This window comes from Chiloscyllium plagiosum, chromosome 10, assembly GCF_004010195.1.
Source record: "Chiloscyllium plagiosum isolate BGI_BamShark_2017 chromosome 10, ASM401019v2, whole genome shotgun sequence".
Classification (NCBI taxonomy): Eukaryota; Metazoa; Chordata; class Chondrichthyes; order Orectolobiformes; family Hemiscylliidae; genus Chiloscyllium; species Chiloscyllium plagiosum.
Window position 1 is genome coordinate 51,551,252 of NC_057719.1, and position 18,988 is coordinate 51,570,239.

Below are 18,988 nucleotides of genomic sequence, written 5' to 3' on the forward strand. Positions count from 1 at the left end.
TCATAAGTGCTACCAAAAAAAAAATTCTCTAGGCCTGAAATCCTGAAAAATAATTTTACTTTTGTGGATTCTCACTGCCTTAGAATTTAATGAGTATTTTGAATTTTTAAAAAAAAATCTGTCTTTTTAAATATATTTTAATTCTGCCTTTCTTTCCCAATCCTTATTTCACTTTCTGTACATGATTTAAGTCTCTTTCATAATTTTTCATCAATACTTTCTGTATAAATTCTCTGGATAGAATCCTATTAGGTTCTGAGTGAAGTAGTCTATGCAAGATGTGCAGCAGAATTGGATGAGACATCTGGCGAGGCCCATCTCAATGAGATCATTTCAAAAGTGACATGATGTGATTCACGCTACGTACTGATGAAATGTTAATTGTTGGTCATTATTGATTGTTGAATACTTTGTTAATGCCACAACTTGCCTCATTAATATTCAGCGTCCCAGTTTACCAAATTTGCCAAGAAAGTTAGATATTGGGAAAACACAACAAGAAAGCCAGAGCAGACACCTGGCACTTCAGCTCACTACTTGCACCAAACAACATCCATGTTTATGGTGACCAAATTGCAATACAGGGCACAATCCATGGGCACTAGATGCACTCATCCTTCATTGGGTAACCACACCTGGTGCACTGTGGAAGCATTGGATCACATCACTATCATTAGAAAGCTGCAGTGGAAACACTGTGCACAGGGACAGGCAACTTGCTGTCAGACTGGATCAGGCTGTATCTCAAGATTGCTCACTTTCTCTTTCAGTGCTTACTCACACAGTGCCTACTTGTATGGTCTCAGTATCACTTCATCACCATGCTTGTCTTACCATGCCAATTTGTGCAGTCATAAGATCAGGTAGCTGGCCTTACTGATAGACAGTCCTTAATCTAGGGGGTTTAAATCATGCAGAATGGCAATATGCAATATCAATTTTCACACCTGCTCCATGTGCCAGCAGTCTACATGGCAAACACACTGTTTGGGCAGCATAAGGGTAGCATTGTCTTAGGAAGTAGTGATCACCATCAAAAATAGATCAGCCAGGTTCCTCTTGTAACAATTAAAGGATTAGTTATTGCAAGTAAAACATATTCAAGGAAAGGTACAAAAATAATTAAGAAAATGTTTGAGTTGTACAAATAAATACAACGATTGTTCTTGAAAACTTTCATTCACAAACACAAAATCTCCAAATCTGGAGAAAAAAAACTTGATGGAGTCTCATCTTTCAAGTTCTTTGGCCATGTAACACTAAATTTAGGAAAAGTAAGTATTCACAGATTGTCCAAATGTAGTTCTACAGCCAAAGTCACTTTGCACACAAGCTACTGGCATTGGAATATATTCCTGGATGTTAGGGGTGACTGAATTGCTTTTCTTGAGACAATGGTATAGATTCCACATTCTCTTTTAGTAATTCTCCGTTTGCGGTAATGAGGTTTTCTGGTGGGTTTACAACTCACAAACGTTGAGGAAAGGGGTTCTGAAGAACCCTTCCACAGATTCTGCCAGACCTACTGGGTTTGCCTAGCAATTTTTGTTTCTGTCTTTGGTTTTTTTGATGAAAGGATGGTATCCAATCAAGCTCAAGAAACTTCTCATGAATTTGCACTATCCAAAGGTGTATTGAACATTGTCAATAGCAAAGCTGCCTCATCATACTTCACATTCTAGTAGTCATTTCTGCTATAATTTGCTGAAAATATTTGCCCCATGCCACTCAGGTTAAGAAGAACTCTTTTGACCCTTTCACCAGTGGTAAACCTTCAATACTTCAGACTACAAGTAAGCTGAAAAGCTGCCCTGAAATGCTTGAGCACCCTGTTCGCCAACATTGAACCTAAGAGAGGCAGTTTGCGCTGCTTTTCTCAGAAGACCAATGCTCAATGAAGGACAGTGGACATGGTAAATGCCATTGGCCTTGAATAGCAGTGTACCGCCTTGAAAAGATGATACACAGAACAAACATTTTCCTGAAGAGATGTGTGAAATCACCATGGATTACATTCTCTCATTTATAAAGTGGATGCAAATGTAGAATGATATATGCAGGCTGGGCCATTGCACAATCCCTGAACACCATATCTAACCTCAGTATAGTCCACATTAAAATGCAATGTCTTGGCTGCCATCAATGCAATGAGCCAGCCTTAGAGGCTAATGCTATCTGTAGTCAAGCAGTCAGTTGCTTGTGGTAGATGAGCAATGTTAGGCCATTATAAGTTGTTTTATCCTTCGAATGTATGAATAGTCTGCTCATCTCTCATGTGAGTGCAACATAACTGGAGTTGACAGCGGAAATGATTCTAGAGAAACAGAGTGCAAATGAACATTATGGTGTATTTACAATTATGTGTCATCTGTTCTGCCTATGTGCACTCAGTAAGTTTTCTTCTTCCACTCCCTCCCACGACAACTAACTGCAGCCCTGACTTCAGCAGCTGGTTTGAAAGCAGCCTGCTTTGTAGATGTCCCTACTGGACTGGATGTCATCGCCTATCATCCTCAGGACCATTTAAGTCTAGATGGCGCAGGTCTGCTGGACATCTCTTGCCAGCTGCAAGCTTACCCTCCTGGGTTTGGACCTCTGCAGGCTTTGGTATCATAGGCAGAGAGGAGATGAAGGGGTTAGGTACCTTTAATGTTCTGAGAAATAGCTTCTGGGGGTCCTTCTCCCTGTGGTGCCTGCTGGAATCAACCTGTCCCCGTGGGAGAAAAGGACACCTAAGTGAGATCAGTGTCTCCTTGTCTCCCTGTCATCTTGCTATTGATGCTGAGCACCAATCCTAGATTTTGATTGGATTTATTATTGTCCCATGTACCTGTTTTGTTTTGCATGCAGCGCAGGCAGATCATGCCATACAAAGTGCATAACGGTAATAGAACAGAACAAGCAATTCAATATTTCAGCTGCAGAGAAGGTGCACAAAGAGCGAGGTCAACATTAACTTTGAAATTTGAGAGGTGGTATTCAGAAGCCTAATAATAGTGGGCAAGAAGCTGTTACTGAATTTGTTGGTACGTGTGTTTAAGCTTTTGTATCTTCTCCCTGATGGAGGAAGTTAGGAGAGATTATAACTGGGGTGGGAAGGGTCTTTGAAAATGTTGGCTGCCTTTCTGAGGCAGCAGGAAGTAAAAATGTAGTCAATGGATGAAAGTTTGGCTTGCGGGCTGTGTTCACAACTCTCTGAAGTTGTCATAGCCGTGATGCATCTGGATATAATGTTTTCTATGGTGCATTTCTAAAAATTAGTAAGAGTCTTTATGGACATGCCGAATTTCCTTAGTGTCCTGAGGAAGTAGAGGCATTGTTGTACTTTCTTGTCCACCCACATTGTTGGTGATTGTCACTCCTAGGAACTTGACGCTGTCAATCATCTCCACCTCAACTTCATTGATGTAGACGGGGGCATGCCCTCTATCTTGCATCCTGAAGTCAAAGACCTGCTTTTCATTTTGGTGACTTTGAGGAAGACATTGTTATCTTTTACATCATGCTACCAAACACTCTATCCTGTATTCTATCTCATCATTGTTTGAAATCTGGCCTGCAATGGTGATGTCATCAGTAGATGGAATTAGGATGAAATTTGGCCACACAATCATGAATGCACAGGGAGTATAGAAAGGGGCTGAGCAAGCAGGCTTGCAGGTGCTGATATTGAGGATAGTTGTGCAAGAAGTATTGCTGCCTATTCTCATTGATTGCAATCTGTGAGCCAGCAAATTGAGGATCCAGTTGCAGAGGGCGGAGCAGAGACCTAGGTCTTGGAGTTTGGACAATAGTTTGGTTGGAATTATAGTGTCGAAATCAGAGTTGTAGTCAATGAGTAGGAGCCTGACAATGTTATCCAGATGTTCCAGGGATGAATGTAGTGCCAGGGAGAGGGCATGCAAGTACATGCACATATTGAGTCTGCTGGACCTGGGTCTCCAATGGCAATCATCAACCTCATCAGGAGACAGCAAAACGCATACATGATAGAGCCAGCATAATACTAATAGCATCATTGGACTCTGCCATTATTTGATCCAACTTACAAACTGCCTATGATAAACCTGGCTACTGTTTCATGAGTTCTGATGAAGTGTCACTGAACTTGAAATGTTAACATTTGCAGCTGTTGCCAGAGATATTGAGTTTCTCCAGTTTCTGTATGCTATTGTTTCTTTGCCTATCCGTAAATTTTGACAAAATCATTAGTAGCTGAGATCATGGGATCACCTTCTGCATGGTGCTGAACAGATACCTGGTCTCCAGTAGTTCTGAGAGACACTTGGTGCATTTCTTCCTCAACCAGCCTGCAGAGACATGTCAATGACATGCTCAACAGATTATACTCCTGAACCTATTCTAGATAAAGTATCCACTGGGCTGCAAATCTCTGACCTAATGGAATGTGCATGTTAATGCTTTGTCAGTGATCCTCTGGGGTTTCAGTGGCTTCCTCCTCAGAAATGGAGCTGAACATCTTGGATGCTGACCTCATCCATGCCAAGTTTCACTCGGTGCCACTATTGCTGGGAATTAGTTAAGAGAGGGTCTAAAGGTCTACTTCTCCTCCTATTATTTATGTTTGTATGTATGTTTGTATTGCTCTTCGCTTGCAAAACCAAATATTTTTGCCTTAAACAAGTGAGGATCCTAATGCCTACCACTTTACTGCTGCTGGTCTCGACTCTCTTGGCCAGGAGTGGGCCAGTTTGTTTCTGCACTGAGACAAAGGGAAGGATTGAGTAGGATGAAAGTGGGTGCAAGGACAATTTGTGGTAATTTGTGAGCAGGAGAGATGCTGAGGCAATGACAGTAGATGAGTAGGAAGTCAGAGGGCAGGGACTTTTATAAGTCTGGAAGGGTGATGTGGTCAAGTGCCATTGAGTGGACCTGATAGTGAAAGCATATTGTCATCGTGATGAAGGGTCACAGGATTTGAAATGTGAACACTGTTTTTCTCTGAACAGATTCTGTCAGACCTGCTGAGTTTCTCCAGCACTTTCCAATTTTGTTTTTCATGACACTTGGTGAGTGGAAGCCCTGTAAAGGCATGGCAGCAAAGAAAATATGGTTCCACTTCGTACTTTGTGCAATTCATTTAACTTGGGACACAGCACGAGCCCAGACCAATATTTGTTATTCTACCTGGCTTTAGCTGTTGGGAGTCTGCGGGAAATAGATGCTGTTTTCTTCACCACTCAGTCCATCAGCACTTCTGGGTACGCGCCTACAAAACTTGCCTTTCTGGGCCATTTCCGTAGGGATGACACTGTAATATCTCAGTATGAGGCCAGGTTCTTGGCCTGCCAGAGACAAAAACACTGCAGATGCTGGAATCCAAGGTGGACAAGCAGGAGGCTGGAAGAACACAGCAAGCCAGGCAGCATCAGCAGGTGGAGAAGTCAACATTTTGGATGTAATCCCTCTTCAAAATTGGGGTGGGTGTAAGTGGAGTTACAGATAAAGAGTGGTGGGGGGGACGAAGTGGTGAAGTAGGGATGGGTGAAACAAGTAGAGAGTATGACCTGATTGATCGATGGGAGGAATGAATCCGGTTGGTAGCTGGAAGGAAGGGCCGGTCAAACTAATGGAATGGAGGGGGAGGAGCTGGGACAGGAGACGGAGGCTGGTAAGGGAGTTTTTAATTTGAAACTGGAGAACTCAATGTTGAGTCTTCCAGGCTGTTGGGTGCCCAGGCGGAAGATGAGGTGTTGTTCCTCCAATTTGCAGTCTGATTTGCTGTGGCAATGGAGGAGGCCAAGGATGGTCATGTTGGAGAGGGAGAGGGAAGAGGAATTAAAATGGGTGGTGATTGGGAGGTCAGGTTGGCCTCTGCAAGCTTGGCTGAGATGCTCAGATGCCCTGAGTTTACATTTGGTCTCCGTGATGTAGAGAAGATGACATTGGGAGCACCAGATACAGTAAACTAGGTTGAAGGAGAGGCAGGTCTCACCTGAAAGGATTGTTTGGGACCCTGAATGGAGGTGAGGGGGTGGTGTGCTGGCAGGTTTTGCATCTTTTACAGTTTCAGGTGAAGCTACCTGGGGGTTTGGGGGGTTAGTGGGAAAGTGGCATGAACCAAGGATTGGCGAAGGGAACGATCTTTGCAGAAGGCAGAGAGGTGTGACGAGGGGAAGATGTTCTTGGTGGCGGTGTCTAGTTGGAGTTGGTGGAAATGTTTAAGGATGATGTGTTGAATGCGGAGACTGGTGGGGTGGTAGGTGAGGACAAGGGATACCCTGTCACTATTGCTTTTAGAGGGAGGCCGGGGTTTAGAGCAGTGGAGCGGAGAATGGAGGAGGTGTGGTGGAAGGCTGTCTGGATGACAGAGAGGGGAAACGCATGTTGTTCAAAGTAGGTGGACATCTAGGATGCTTGGGAGTGGAATGTCTCCTTGTTTGAGCAGATGCGGCAGTGAAATTGGGAGAATGGGATGGAGTTCTTGTAAGATACTGGGTGGGAGGAGGTGTAGTCCTGGTAGTTGTGGGAATCTGTGGATGTACAATAAATGTCCGTCTGGAAATTGTCGCCGGAGAGGAAAATAGAGGGGTCAAGTAAGGGGAGGGAAGTGTCCGAGATGGACCAAGTGAATTTGAGGGCGGGGTGGAAGTTGTGGGTGAAGGTAATGAACTGTTCCAGTTCATCCTGGGTGCAGGATGCTGCGTCAATGCAGTCATTGATGTAACGGCGGAATAGTTGGGGCACAGTGCATGCGTAGTTACTGAAGGGGGAACTGTTCGACGTAGCCGATAAACAGGCTTAGCTAGGGCCCACCCGAGTGCCCACGATTGCTCTCTGGATTTGGAGGAAATGGGAAGAGTTAAAGGAAAGGTAATTAAGGGTGAGGATCAATTCAGTGAGGTGGAGGAGGGTATTGGTGGAGGGTGACTGAATGGGTCTGTGGGAGAGGAAGAGGCTTAGGGCACCTCCATTCCCTCTCCTCATCCCTCCCGCAGTTCAAGGCCTCCTGTTCCCAAACATGTGGAGGACTTCTACTCCTCTACATCCAATGCAGAATCCACCAAGTCACCAAACAATTTTTTGGTTTCATATCTTATATAAAAAAATTGGAAGGACTCAACATTGAGTTCTCCAATTTCACATAACCTCCTTTCACATCCCTGACTCTCTTCCCAGCCCCTCTCCCTCCCTTCCATTCCTCTGATTGACTCTTTCTTCCAGCTACCAACTGGATTCATTCCTCGCATTGACCAACCAGGTTGTACCCTCTACCTGTATTCACCTAGCCCTACCACACCTCCTGCCACCTTCCCATAACACCCCCTCTCCCCCCACTGCCCCCACCCCCAATGTCCCCTTTATCTGCAGTCCTGAAGAAGGGTTACACCCAAAACATTGACTTCTCCACCTCCTGATGCTGTCTGGCTTGCTCTGTTCTGCCAGCCTCCTGCTTCCTGGCCTGTAGCATCTTAAGTAGTATGAAACTGGGTTTAAATATGGCATGAGCAGGATGGTGAGGACTTAAGCCTCTCCAACCATGTGATTCCATGAGAAGGTTGCTAAATAGCCTGTTGCATAATTAATGAGGAGTGGAATATTGCATAATAAAATTCACTCTGGGCCATTGCAGACAATTCACGTGACAAAATATTCTATTGAAAATAGGAAACTTCTGCTCAAAATGTCACAAAGATGAACCCAAAATGCCATTAATATTCTCAAATCCAAAGCAACATAAAGGAATTTAACTTGTTTAGTTACTTAAATACAATGACAGCTCTGTGGAGGATGTTGTGTGCATGGGGAAGATTGAGATATTATTTCTCCAGGATTAGGTAAAACTAAGGAGGATAGTAAATAAGAAATCCTTCACTTAAAAAAAAAAGCTGTCAACAAGCTGTCATCTGGTTCATCCACAACTTTATCTTCACACCAGGATGTAGACAAAATTGCTTCTAGCTGTCAAGGTCATCATGATTCTTCATTTTTGCAGTAAGGTCTACATTCAGGCTGTAGCAGATGACATTGCACTCCACTAGTTTATCAGATAAGTTAACAAGGCAGCGTATACAGGGAAAAACGGAAGCATCTTGCTCTCCATTGACAGAGCAAAGCAGGATGATGGAATACAAGGTTTCCTGAAGACAAGGAGTGTTGAAGACTCACTTTGCCTTATATGTTGTCTATTAGCAGGCTGACATTTTTATCAAATGCAAATGAAAAATGTCCCAGTCTATTCTTACAACATAAATCCTCCAGTCCCAGCAACATTGTGGTAAATCTTTTCTGAAACCTCTCCAGTTTAATAATATCCTTTCTACAACAGGGTGACCAAAAAACACAATTCTCCAAAAGAGGCCTCACCAATGTTCTGTATGACCACAATGTGACTTCCCAACTCCATTGCCCAAAGATCTGAGCCATGAAGGCACCTTCTCAACCACCCTCTCTACCTGTGACACAAATTTCAAAGAATTATGTACCTGAACCCCTAGATATCTCTGTTCTACAACACTATCCAGGGCTTCACCATTAACTGCATAAATCCTGCTCGTTTGTTTTACCAAAAGGCAATACCTTGCATTTATCAAATTAATCTCCACTATCCCACTCCTCAGTCCACTGACCCAACTGATCAAGATCTCGTTGTAATCTTAGCTAACCTTCTTCACTGTCCACTATACCATCAATTTTGGTATCAACTGCCTCCTATCTTTCTCACCCAAATCATTTATATAAATGACAAACAAAAGTGGATCTGGTACCGATTCCTATGGAACACTGCTGGTTATGGGCTTCCAGCCGAAAAACAACTCTCCACCACCATTTTATGACTCATTCAGGCTAAAGGGATCAAAGAGGGAGAAAGCGGGGACAAGGTACCGAGTTGGATGATTTACCATCATCATAGTGAATGGTGGAACACGCTTGATGGGCTGAATGGCCTATTCTTGTTCCTATTTTCTAAGTTTCTATGTCCCTTGGGATGGACAATAAATGCTGACACAGCCAGCAATGCCACATACCAGGAATGAAAAAATAAAAAAAGATTGTAGAGATCTTGAACAGATGTGTACCAGATCATCACAGGTTTGGATCAGGCAGACTAAAACTGTTCTCAGTAGCTAATGGCTGGGAGAGACAGATTAATGGTTGTGGGCAAGAAATTTAGGAGGAGTGAGAGAAAGAACTTATCCACAGTGAGTGATCCTTGGTGCATACAATGGCCTGGAAGCAGAGACTATAAGTGACTCTCAAAAGAAATTGGATGACGACTTGAAGGAAATTTAATCTTAAAAGGTACAGGTTTGATCGGGTCATTTACTGGATTACCCACAGGAGAAACAGCAACTTCTTGATGGGTCCTTGTGAATGAAAGGTAATCAACATTTCTGCCTAGATACAAAAGCCATGTGACTTACATTGCAAAGAGCAAGATTGCAGAGGAAGCTATTACATTGTAGAATTTCCTAAAATATCGGTGAATATTACAACCAGGTCTGCTGGGGGTCCAGGAGACAGCCTCACCATTTTCTATAGCTCACTATGCTAGAAATGGGTGAAAGCTTAAGGTCAGATTGAAAGGACAAAGTTTGTGAGAACTTAACAGATTCTCCAAGGTTGCAATAGAGGGTTGATCTTTAGTAATATTCTCACTGTCAAGCAGGGGAAGGTACAAAAATTGCAGGTCCAAGAGCTTCTCCATGCCCCTGACAAGCACAATAGGCTCTCTCAAAGTTTAGTCTTCAGTTATTGCGCCCTAATATCACCCTATCCTAAGCTTTGCTATGAAGTAAGTTCTATGAGGAAACAAAATAAGTTGAGAGCTTTGGGAGATTTACTTTGGACCAATTTTGGTAGTATTGGATGTCTACTTAAAGGAAAGTGTAGTCGATACCTGTGAAATATGTTCACTCAGTTAAATTAAAATCAAGTTATGTATTCTATTCTGAGGTTTGAAGTGTAAATTGCTTCTCAACAGTGTTTAATCAATAGTGTTTAAGGGTTTTATTATAGTAAATGTCTAAAACATAATATTTTTTATCATTTCAGTTGTTCAATTAAAAGTTATTGGCCTCTCTGAAGATTAAAGTACATTTCTGCATGGTGTTGAGGATCTAGAATGTCATTGGAAATGCGCTTAGAGGGGAGGATATTTTCATCATCTCCCTGACTATGTCTTGTAGTTTGTTGAATGGCTTTAGGGAGGGTCCAGAGATGCAGATTTCACGAGTGTTTATGTGCGAGTCCCATTTCAGTTTCTAGTCAATGGTGGTCTCAGAAAGTCAATAGTGGAAAATTTTACAATCATAATGCAACTGAATGACATGGGAAATGATTACATTGTCTCTTGTGTGAGGTGGTTATTGCCTTGCACTTGTGTAGCATAAATGTTACCTATCTAGTTCTTATTACATACGCACAGGAACTGCTTCATTATCTGAGGAATAGAATTGAGCATTAAACAATTATCAGCAAACTGATACCTTCTGACCATATGTTAGAGAGAAGGTGGCTCATAAAGCACCTGAAGATGGTTGGGCACTATCCCAAGCAGCAATGAATCAAGGCTAAGATGAGTAGCCTCCAATAATGGTGGCACGGTGGCTCAGTGGTTAGCACTGCTACCTCACAGCACCAGGGTCCCAGGTTTGATTCCAGCCTTGGGCGACTGTCTGTGTGGAGTTTGCACATTCTCCCCATGTCTTGGTGGGTTTTCTCCAGGTACTCTGGTTTTCTCCCACAGTCCAAAGATGTGCAGGTCAGGTGAATTGGCCATGCTAAATTGCCCACAGGTTAGGTGCGTTAGTCAGAGGGAAATGGGTCTGGGTGGGTTACTCTTCGGAGGGTTGGTGTGGATTTATTGGGCTGAAGGGCCTGTTTCCACACTGTAAGGATTCTAACCATGTTCTTGCACTAATCAGGAGTCCAGCCACTGCAGTGTTACCCTCTAGTTCCAACTGATTTCAGTTTGACTATGATGCCATTCTCTACCTCCAAATACTTTGATGTGGAGGGCAGTGACTCACTCTGTTCAGCTCTTTATCTGTGTGTGGACCACAGTTGTAATGATGTCAGTTGTGCGATCAACTTAAATCAAAATAGCATACGTGAGCAGGTTGTTGGTGAGTAAATGCTTGATGATTTAGGTTATTGCTACTTAAGTTCTTTGACTACAAGTTTTGTAAATTGCATTTGATATATTGGTGCCTCAGTATTGCTATCGCAGATTATACTTAACTATCAAGAAACTAATCTCCCTGGGGCTGAGAATTCTATTAGGGTCCAATTTTATTTCTTTGCAGAAATTGAGTTATGTGGTCATCTGAAGTCAACAATGCCATTTTGTTGCATTTTAATTTACTGCAAAAATGTTGTAAAACCAGTCTATGTAACAGAAGCCATCGCTCAACGTAATTACAGAACATTACTTCGGCAAACATCCTTTGAATGTTGAGGGCATGTTATTACATTTATTGATTTTACTTTAATTTGTTTTGGAAATTCTGTGGCAAATTTACCAGGTTTGAGTCACCACTCCTGTTCGACCAGCTTCCATTATTTTGAAAGTACCAAGCAATGCAGAAGCTTTTTAATGAACTTTACAAACTACGTGGCTTATTTTTAAACTAAGAAACAGAAACAAATCTGAAATGTACACAAAATATTATTCCGTGAAATGTTTAATGTCACGAGATGTGTATAATTCCAGTTGCGAAAACGTGTTATTTCACTGTACTGATTTTTACAATGCTTCACAGACATAGCTTATCAGAGAACTGCTTGAATATTATTTATATAGTGCCTTTCACGTCCATCGGACGTCCCAAAGCGTATTACAACCAATGAAGTCCACAATTAAACCGAGCGAAATTTATGATTTGCCTGGGGGATGTAAAATCGGATTGAATTTTCAAAAAAAAGGCGTAAACGGTAAGTTCAGTCAATCGTGGTCTTTAAACCAGTGGTCATCGGGTTTTAACTTCGCTATTTTAGCTTTTATGAAAAACTGAAATATGTCTGGGCAAGTGATTTATTTTGTAAGGAGCCAATGACCTGTTTGCAAAATAATAAAGTTCCGACGTATGTGAAAGTTAATTTAATCATCCGTTTGGTATAAACAACCGTGGATTTCTGAGATAGGTATTAGATTGCAGACTTGTAGAAGATCAGTGTATTCGATCTTTGACACACATGTAATAAGAGCCATATGGCTCTTTGTATCATCAGGTTTTGCCCCTGCTTCGTGTGGTGCACCTAGGAACTATTTCCATCTGACTGATTTCAAATAGACCTTTGCCCTTCGCTCGTGCCCACATAAGCAGACACCTATGCACTGTTGCTTAAGATCTGGCCATTTTGACGAATTGAACTTAGCGATAGTTTAAAGTGCTCACATGTGACGATGAGCGACGATTGATTTCACTGAGATGTGGCAACAGATAAGGCGTGACTCCATCAGAGTGTTAACACAAGAGGACAACGATTCGTTGTGAAAGAAAGTGCTGTTGGGTCTGTGACAGGACAGTACAGCGCACGGCCAACGGGCCAACCGTGCCCGCGGCCATAAACCGACGAGCGCACGTGATCCCCATGACAACCCCATGCCTGAGCAAAGCCGCCCTCCGTCAGCCAATGAAAAAAGGGTTACCATCATTTACCCGCACCCTGAAGGACAACCAATAACTACTGGTCTTGCAAATGAAGAGGCGTTAGCCTAGCGGTGGCCCCTAGGAATTGTAGTTTTACCTAATTGGCTGGTTTTCCTGCTCGCTGCCTGAAACCCGCGAACTACAACTCCCATGGCTCCTCGAGTACATCAAACCAATGGGGCACATGCGCACGAGGTCCGCTGCTGTCTTCGGTGGGGTCGAATAGGATGATGTCACCTGCAGTGAAAGGAAATTGTTAAACTGAATCCTTTTGTAAAGAAGAAAGAAAAATATGGACGTTGCTGTACGGATGGGTGGAATTTGTTGGTGAGCAGTCTCTGTTGTCTTATTATCCCTAGAGGAAATGAGATTTGCGGCTGGGTTAGGGTTGATTGTGTTCGGCTGGTTCATCAGGGGGAAAGTGTGCGGAAATGTTCAGGTTAGTGCAGGGGGGAGGGGGGGTCCGGGTGGGACCGCCACTGACCGGACCCCTGTGTTTGCGAGATATTTATTGTCAGGCGAGCCGGCAACAAAAGGAGACGCTCGGAGTTTGCAGGATTGTCTCTAAGTCTGCCTTTCACCGCTGGGGGAGGCTTTTTCTCTAACCAGACTCCCTAAATCCCACCCATTTGCAGCTGTTACTTTGGTGCCGGGAGAGGAGTTTGGGGGCGATTTTGTGCCGGAGAAGCTGAGATGCGAAGAATAATGTTGTCAGTCGTTCGCCTGATTCACGGAATTAAAACGCTAAGCCCACATGTCAGAAATCATTAATCTTTCCGAGTTCTATCCTGCGCTTCGCCTTTTGTTTGTCAGACTTGTGGCTTTTTTTTAAAATTGTTATTTTAAGGTGAGGTTGGTTTGGGTTGGAAGGTGACTCCCCCCATGTCTGTGACTGGTTGGGAGAAGCTGGCATAATGTTTGAATATCTTAAAGCTTGCGGCGTGTTGCTATTTAATATTCCCGAGTGGGGAGACCTCGGGGTTGAAGGCTGGAATTTAATGAGAGCAATCACCTGTAAAAGGGATTTCGTGTTTATGCCTCCACCCTTCTCATTCAGCATTGCACGTTTAGAACGGCATATGGGGAAAACAAAATATGGGAGGGTTTGTTTTGGGCTTTGCCCTGAAATATTTAATTTCGTCAGACTTGCACGTAACAATATTGAGGAAATCGGGCAAACACTCCCTTCCAATCTACGACCACTGGGAATACAATTTGATACGAATACAACTAGAGTACGTACAATTCCATCTGCAGTCAGTTTAATCATGGAACAAGGGAGGGGAGACTACTGGAGGCAGAATGACTGCAGCTGAATGTGACTGAGAGGCGTGCGCTCCTGAAGCGGCTGAGAGTTTGACGGGGATTGACGTGTGCATATGTACTGCGATAAGATGTGTTTGGATTGTAATAGAATGGTAATTTTGGGTGTGTCCAATTTTATGCGTGAGGTCACTGGAGAAAAAAGTTAAACAGGAGCAAAAGGTATAGCTTCATTAAAGGAAAGAGGTAAGAATATACAGCAAAACATAGGTGGATATTGTAGCTTTTTCCGAATGAACTCTTATGTATTATGTTGAGAATTAAAGCGATGACAGAATATGAGCACAGAATGCGATATTACAATTGGTACGTGGGTGAAGGTCTTCAGTCGACACGGACAAATAATTTGGGTGAAGATTGTTTACCTTGGTACGAGGGACAATGACGGATTAGTTGACATCGAATAATACTTGTCACCGTATAAAGTTAAAAATGACACAACAGCAGGTTATAGTCCAACAGATTTAATTGGAAGCACTAGCTTTCGGAGCGGCGCTCCGAAAGCTAGTACTTCCAATTAAATCTGTTGGACTATAACCTGGTGTTGTGTCATTTTTAACTTTGTACACCCCAGTCCAACACCGGCATCTCCAGATCATGTCTCCGTATACAAAGCAAATATCATCTGTTCCAGAGCAATTTGGATTTTTCTTACAGCCAGCGGTAACAGCATAAATCAATGCATTGGTGGGTTATCTGATATGTCACCTTGAAGATTTTAATCTCTACAGCATTAGGTCGGAACGTTTAGAATCAAAAATGCTTTTAGCAGAACTTGGTATGATCTTCCAAATTGACCCCTCATTCTAAATAGGACTAATGTACAGATTCTTGTCTTTTGTAACATTTTAAGGTGTTTTGACTAATTCTATCTTTCTCAAAATGTGCAGATTTTTAACTTGGTTGTGCTTTGTTCTCATTGAACATAATTCCATAACTTTCGTCCCAATATTTCTAACATGTGATTTAATGATTAAAGTAGTATTTTTGAAATATGCACTGTGAACATAATTTTGATGCAATGCAGGATAGTTTATTCTGTTGATTTGTAACACTTCACCTCTGCATATGACTGTGTGGCACAATTGTGTTATTCAGGAAAAAATACGGCCATGTAATTTGCAACATGTGCTCCTTAGTGTACAGTTTATTTTTGAAAGTGTTAAAACTTTGTTTGCTATAAAATTGCTTTTTGTGGCATATAGATGTGCAAACTGCTACAATTGCATCACAAGTTTCATCTGAAACAATCTCTAATTAGTTTGTAATTTCATGTAGTCAATGGAAAGTATTGTTGATTTATACACTGAAATTCAATGAAATATCCTTCAGAAAGAGCATGTATAAAGAGTTATGGAACACTGGACAAAGAACTTGGGCCATCAAAAGTAATTAAAATCTGATTATACTAGAACTGAATGACCTGTAAATCTCTCTCAGCTTTCTCAGGGAAGTAAAACTACATTCAATAAGACTTTGAGCAGAACATTACATAATATTGATTGCAAATCTTTGACTCAAGGTCTGTCTCTGGAGTAGTTGCATCTTGATTACAATTTATACAAGTCTATGCCAAGCAATATAAAGGTCTGCTTTTTAAAACAACACAGCAAGGGAACATAAGAACTCTAAAACAGAAGTATAAATTTCTTTTGTTTAAAAACAAATATGTTTGGAGTAAAGCATGGGTGTTACTATAAATTGCAGTTAATTAGATTCTTCTCTTGGGAATGCTGGTTCTTTCCATCGATGGCCCTACTTTATTGCAGTTTTTTTCCCCCGCTTTGAACTTTGGCACCTTAATTTGATTTTTTTCATACACCTCTCTTTACAATAGAAAATTTGTTTTTTGTGTCTTTGTTCATGTCTTAGTACTCATGGATTGTAAACAATGAGTTAGAGTTAAGCACAAATAAATGAGACATGCAATTCCTGTCATCTCCATTAATAAATTGAAAATATATATGTTTCTGTTCTATAATATTCAGCATACTACCTTTCAAGAAGAGTTTTGGATTTGCAATACCCCTTGTGTTTTCTTTTCTTTTTGAAAAACCTTTACACAGAAATATGTTTTTTGTCTGCTTCCCTGAAGATGAGGGCCAAAGGCCATAATTATTAGAGGTCAAGCTCTGCTGTCGTCTTTTTTTTTGAGAATATCTTGGTATTTATTGCATGAGTTGTCTCTTCAAACTTCATTTGATGGGAGGCAAAGGTGTGGGAGTTGTTTGGCTACTTGGGTTAAGTCATGGTCATGTTGTTTCAGCCAGTACAGTACATCCTGATGAAACATTTGGACAGCACTCTACTATGTTGTATTACCAGTTTTGCAACTTGTGATCACTGAGTTCCTGATCTCAGTCATTCATTTTTCACATACTTTTGAGATGTATGTAGGAAAGTAATGCAGCCAAAGAACAGCCACTGAGTGTATAGTAAGGAAATGTTGCAAGGAGGGAAAGAAACATAATGGATCTTGTGGAATAACTTATTTTCTCATGTTAATTGGGGATGCAGTTATATAGTGTCTCTGATATTTTAGTATAAGTCTGTGCCTTCTACATCAATGCAAACGTAACTCTAAACTCAAATTATCAAGTGCAGTATACTTTTGAGCTGCAAGGCTTCTCCAGAAAGGCATTTTAATTCTTTTCATTATGCCATTTTTGGTGGAGTTCTAGGTAGGCTTGTGGTCTACATTGGGGCAAGAAGACTTTTTTTTTCTCTTGTGAAGTATAGTGCAGGTTTTCTGACAATTAAAGAAATCCCTATCAATATGGTCCTTTGCATTGGGTGCGGTTTTTGTAGGAGGGGCAGGACATTCTGGATGTATTTTGATAGCAGTACAGAAAATTTGAGGAAATTAACATGCACAGATATTTGAGGATATAACTAGTATAAATTGAAAATGACACTAGATTCTGTTTATCTTCCATTGACTTGAATATTCTCAGGGTTTCAACCCCAAACCTCGCCACCCCCCCCCCCACTCCCACTCCCACCCCTACCAAAAATAATTTTCCAAATTTTTGTTTTGTAAATGTCATTTTAGTGCCACACTTGTTCTTTTATATTATTGAATAACCTCCTGTGTGGCTGTTCATCATATATCCTATTTGACTAACTCTGAGGTTGTAATTTGTTTCTTGTTCATTTTTCTCATTGTTCTGTTTCTGCAAAATTGTTTATTTACTTTTTCAGTTGTAGGGATTTTGATGTGAAATGCTGACTGACCTCCTGCATACTTCATTTTCTCTTTTTTTTAATGTTTTTGCACATATCACCAAAACAAAGTTCATTGTGGTGAATTATTTAATGCATGTTAGAAACAACAAATTTCTAGAAGTAAATGTTTTGTAGATAATTCATTTGTTGCGTGATCTCTCAACATTTTACCATTAATCAAGTGAGTTGTAAAGTGTCTTCTGAGGAGGAGCAAAATAGCATTTCAGGTGCACAATGTTATTATGCTTTTAAGGTTTCTTCATGATATTTTTAGAAAGATTGGATTATATACTATTTCCAAAATAATTCTGGATTAAACTAGAGTCAAATCACTGTTCAAAATTTGAAGAGTTTTTAGAAAGTTTTGCCTCAAACTCATTTAGATTTATTGTTATTACATTGGACTTTGCAAAGTGGCTTTGAAATACTTTATGTAACTTTCACTGAGAACGCATGCATTTTGGTTCTGTTGACTTGATTTGGAAACACTGGATGGAATTGAAGTTTATTATTGTACTAAACTTGTTCAGGGGTCTCTGAGTACTTATAATGCAAGAATGACAACTGTTCAGTGTGACAACATGATCAGACTGTCAGCAGAACAGGTTGCATATATAGTAATAAAATGGAAAAGAGAACATATTTAAAAATTTAGTTTGTTCATGCTCATAGTTCACCACACAATTCAGAGAATACTATTTCAAAGTCTGCTTCTCTGTGCAAAGACCTTTTGTAAGATAATGATGCACACAACCTTGTTCATGGGAAGTAGTGGGATATGGAAAATAATCAATTACAGGAAGGATATAATTCATGAGCTTGAACAGTAAACAAGTTGCATACTTCCTGTTGGTAGAACATAACACATTTTGGTGCCATTTGTGTGTGGTGGTTCTGATTTCTGGTGTCAGTAAAAGTGTAACTTGAAGTTTGGTCCAATCTGACTAGATGCTGCTTCTCATTTTCAATCCACAGTATTAAGCCCAATTCAGCTTTATTAAAGTGTCTTAAGCTCAACTTTCTAAACTTTTTTTTTGTTCTAACGTTTAATCAAGCAACATCCTTTCCTTGCATTTTCAAGACTGCTTGTCAGGACCTGAATTGTATAATTGCAGAGCCCTCTACAGACAGCAAAAGCACAATTCAATATCACTCAGTAGTAGGGAACTTATATCAGTGTATTCCATAGCTCCGGATAAGTAATGTAGTAAAATTTACACAGATTAGTGAATAACTCTTTATATTTGGTTTGCTACATTTTATCGCTATGCGGAATGATAGAATTCATATTATACTTCCCATAGTATAGATACTTATTTGGCCTTGCACCAGTATTCTGTTGAAAATTTGAAGTCTTGGAATCTGGCAGAATTGTGCTAAGTATGACTATCTGTGGCTCTCCAGTTAAACTGCTCAAGTGATTGGTGCCAAAATACAACAATATTTCAAATTTGTAAAGGATTTTCTTTTTTTTAAGATTTGTAGTGATTGATGAGTAGAATCTTAGCGGTAGGGAGAGTTTTGGATTAGCTGAATTTGTAGGATGAACTGTGAAATCAGCTAAGAGGAAAAAGGAGTAATTGAATTTAGAATTTACAGTGTGTTTGAAAGTTTTGTTTGCCTGATGAATTAGAGTGTGCAGTTTTTATCTGATCTTAGCAGAGGGTATGGAGACGTAAACTCACCTTTAATGTTAAATATTTGTATGGAGGTTGTACAAAAACTTTTTCGGTTCAATCTGAGTTGGTTATCTGAGAAGGGCTTGGTGGTAAAAGAGTAGAGTTTATGATGTGAATAAAAATAATGAATTCAATCTTTCTAAA

At 40.8% G+C, this 18,988-nt stretch overlaps 1 protein-coding gene across 5 annotated transcripts in view; it reads left to right on the top strand.

Moving 5' to 3' along the window:
- Positions 1-12,803: 12,803 nt before the first annotated feature.
- The window catches only part of daam1a (dishevelled associated activator of morphogenesis 1a), a 183,900-nt gene continuing 177,715 nt past the window's right edge, over positions 12,804-18,988 (top strand). For 3 of the 5 annotated variants that reach the window (XM_043697780.1, XM_043697779.1, XM_043697783.1), the window contains exon 1: positions 12,804-12,944. The gene's annotated coding sequence lies outside the window, so the exon portion shown is untranslated. Of the gene's footprint in view, positions 12,945-13,116; positions 13,465-13,892; positions 14,127-18,988 lie in introns of those variants that run through there. The other 2 variants (XM_043697782.1, XM_043697781.1) reach the window with 2 other exon arrangements.